General features: G+C 38.0%; 1 long non-coding RNA gene across 1 annotated transcript; it reads right to left on the reverse strand.

The window, feature by feature from the left end:
* Positions 1 to 2,218: 2,218 nt before the first annotated feature.
* Positions 2,219 to 3,223, reverse strand: LOC109072083. Its single transcript, XR_002014636.2, has 3 exons — positions 3,140 to 3,223; positions 2,578 to 2,703; positions 2,219 to 2,302 (listed from the first exon to the last, which is right to left on the reverse strand). It is a non-coding gene; the product is annotated as an uncharacterized LOC109072083 (long non-coding RNA).
* Positions 3,224 to 3,636: the final 413 nt, after the last annotated feature.

A 3,636-nucleotide genomic window follows, 5' to 3' on the forward strand; every position in this document is an offset into this window, starting at 1 on the left:
GTGGTGAGTTCTGCAGGGAGGTGTGTGATAGGAAGGCATTTTGGTATCCCCACACCTTTTTTTTTTTTTTTTGCCATTATGACACACTGTTTTCCTAATTAATGTTGTTCAGTTGCTTTGACACAATTTGTATTGTTAAAAGTGCTATATAAATAAAGGTGACTTGACTTGACACCTTCGGGAGAGCTGCAGATATGGTCACATCAATGTCTTTGGATCCTGCCCGTTGCCTGGAACTGGGGATGTCCCAACTGAAGTACTATCCCCATATTAAGTACTGGATGAAAATAGGAATCGCAAGGCTAAACGGAACTGGAAGGGTTTTGTGAAGCTACACAAACCTAATGAAGTTTCCTCAGCAGAGAAATGGTTGAGAAATGTATAGAACGTTTTGCCAAAAGGCATGCCAAAGGAAAGAATGGTCACTGGTTTTGGTGTTTCTGTGCTGCATTGGTATGATTCAAAATCAGGATTATGTGTCTTTCCAAAGTTTGGCAGAGGTGGTGCGTCAGCTGCCTGTGACACAAAAACATCTTCAGGAGTTAAGTGTCTTGTCTCAGATGCTTCTTGTTTAGTCTCCTGCAGTAGGAGGTTTCACGAGTCACAGTACCATATAAAATTGGTACTGCCTCCTGCTGTACCAAAAACCCCTGCCTGTCCACGTCCTCCAGTACCAGAACCACACACTGAAGTCCTGCAAGAAGTGGTAGAGGAGCAAGTAGATGAGGAGGTTGTAGAAAGAATTGAGCCAGCATGTGTGCCTGCGAGCTCAAACACTACGTGGACAAATTTGGATATCTCCTGTATAGGATCTTAGCTGTCAGCTAAGCCATAGCCGGACTTACGAACAGTACGTGAGGTGCTATAGGGAGAGCTCATACTGGGTGTTTAGAACAGTTTATGCCTTCAGAGCGAAACATAATTGCCTGACCCACCCAGATGAATGAGGCACAGTAATTTTAAAGCTTTATTTAAACATTTACATTAGATATTTGAACATGCTATTAGTTAAACAATTGGTAATGTTATTGTTTTAATGATTATGCAAACAAAAATCATTTTATTTGTTGTTTGTTGATTTTAAATATAAAACTTGATGAAGTGATTTATGTGTCAGTACTTACATATTTATAGTATCTCCAGCACATTTTAACAATACTGTGATAATCCCTAGTCAGGATAATAATGGTTCAAAAGTGTTTCAGTTTTACATATAACCCTTGTCTGAGTCCGAAAATTTAGCAAAAATCTTTGACATGGCCTAACTCGATCATTATTAAAAATAACAAGATTCTATTTTCACAAAATGATCATTACATACTCCCTGTCCAATTTCCATTCACATGCCTGGGTGTGGTACATGACGAGACACACATTTGCTGTATTCCTTTCATGTTGATCTCTTGGATAAATGCTTTGATATGAAGTAACAAAGATTTTTTTCAGGACGGAAGGGAGTGCCAGGCAGCTGAATCAAGTCTACCAAGGTGAGTCTTATGTTTGTATACTTCAGTATTGATAGCCTAGACTAGGACTGAGCATAAAAGAAATCTTGTCACCAAGGCTGAATTTATTTGTACAGTAAAATAGCAATATTATCAGGGGGCACCTAAGTTTTTTAGCTGGTTCTCATAAAAGTACCTGGAGATTTGCTTTGGTCCTCGCACTGCACAATAGGTGACCCATTAAATATAACAAAAAAACTATTTTGTAATAAAATAATAAAGTGTGGTAATACTATTATATTTTAAAATAAAAAAGGAGTATTAAATAAAAATACAGTTATTTTATAGTTAACTTCCTTGTGTTACCACTCAATTGCCTGTAGGTAAAGATATTTACCACGTATGTACCAGCGAAGTACACTAACTGTAAAGTGCTACCGTTGTGTATTTGTATCATATTAAGGTACATACAAGTTTGTGTTGTGGTAGTGATAGTTTCATTTTAAAATATAGTCTTCTCACAAATCCATCTAAATGCCCCATTACATGGACAAATCATTCCATCCGTATGAAGCTACAACACAGTCTTCCTCTAGACCCATGTAACTGTTTGGCTCTCCAGATGTCCAGAAGCTGAAATTTATAGATCAGGATTAGATCTTCAGTCTACTGTCTGTGCGATATGATACTGATTTGTGAGGACCATTTATTAAATATTAATCAGATCAATTCAGTGACTTCTCACCCAGAGGTCAGTGTGCTGCCACATCAACCCCATTTCCATCTGCCCTCTTCATCACTGTCACTCAAAACCAATCCAGACTGCTGTCCAAAACAGACACGCTCCTAACAAAGTCCTGAGAATAATAACACAGATACATATCATCACTTAGCAGCTACACACACACCAACCCCATAAAACCTACCTCTACAGAAAACTGTGCATTTTTAGATTTTCAAATAACTTAATTCTGTATGATTTATATGCTTGTTTCCTCATTCAGACCAAAAATGTCCCAACAAGGACAAGGATTTCAGACATTGCCATCTTTGTAAGGACATTTTGTCCCTTTAACATAGGGTTTACCAGGACCACACACACACACACACACACACACGATCTTTCACTCACTTCTTCCCCTCTGTTGTTGATGATGATCAGATGCTCCTCTCTCTCTACAGTATCTTCTGCTCTCAGTCCAGTTCTTCATCTCAGAGGAAAAAAAGTATAGACTGGATTGATGGCACATCCATCCATCTATAAACACAACCAGTGCTTTATTTCAATCTCCTCCAAACAATGTTTTAAACTCGTCTCTGTCATCTGTGAGGCTTACCCCTGGTTTAACAGACTAGGCTACAGTGTAAATCTGAGCGGTTTTAACTAAAAGAAACTGTGCACTGACTGATCTTAAAATATATCAGTGCCTCTGTTTGTCTCGAGATTGCACACCAGTAATGTTTTTTTTCTAAGGCACGTTAATAAAAATTACTTAAATGTCCTAATTGAAGCCTAGTCTTGGCTTAATCTAAGATCTGTCTGTGAAACCAAGTCCTTAGTGTTCTTGGCTGGTAACTAATATTTATTTGAAATAAGTTACTTTAAATTCAAACTCTCAGCTATGAAACACAATCGTTATTCAGGGACACAGGTTTTACAGATGGGTTTATTTTGTAGACGTTTGAATACTAACCAGATCATGTTTCTGCTATGTAGCAAAAATGACAAAGAAACTCATCCACTGTCCCAAGACTCCTCTGAGATCATTTTTTCTCCCTGTTTCAGCTGGTCTCTCTCTCTAGTCAGTGATTTCTCATTCCTGGATACAAAGCTATTGTCTTCTCTTGAGTGAAGTTGACACACAACACTATGACTGCAGTCAGCAGAAAAAAACCACACAGCAGCAATGAAACACACCGTCAGCGTCTGGAGCTTCTGATCTTCACACCATCACTTTCTAGTGAAAAATCAACAAACATGACTTTCTCCACTTAAACACACGCCACACAGCAAAATGAAAATCATGAGAAAAAAACTGAGAAAATATTTGTGCTTTTGAGTCATTAATGATGTAATTTGTTGTTTTGTGATGAAATGGTGTCCATGATTAATCTCAGTAACTGTATGTTTTAGATTGACTGAATTCTTGTTGCGTTGCATAGTCTGTGATCTCTTTTCCAGATCGAGCAT

This window comes from Cyprinus carpio, chromosome B4 (genome assembly GCF_018340385.1).
Source record: "Cyprinus carpio isolate SPL01 chromosome B4, ASM1834038v1, whole genome shotgun sequence".
Classification (NCBI taxonomy): Eukaryota; Metazoa; Chordata; class Actinopteri; order Cypriniformes; family Cyprinidae; genus Cyprinus; species Cyprinus carpio.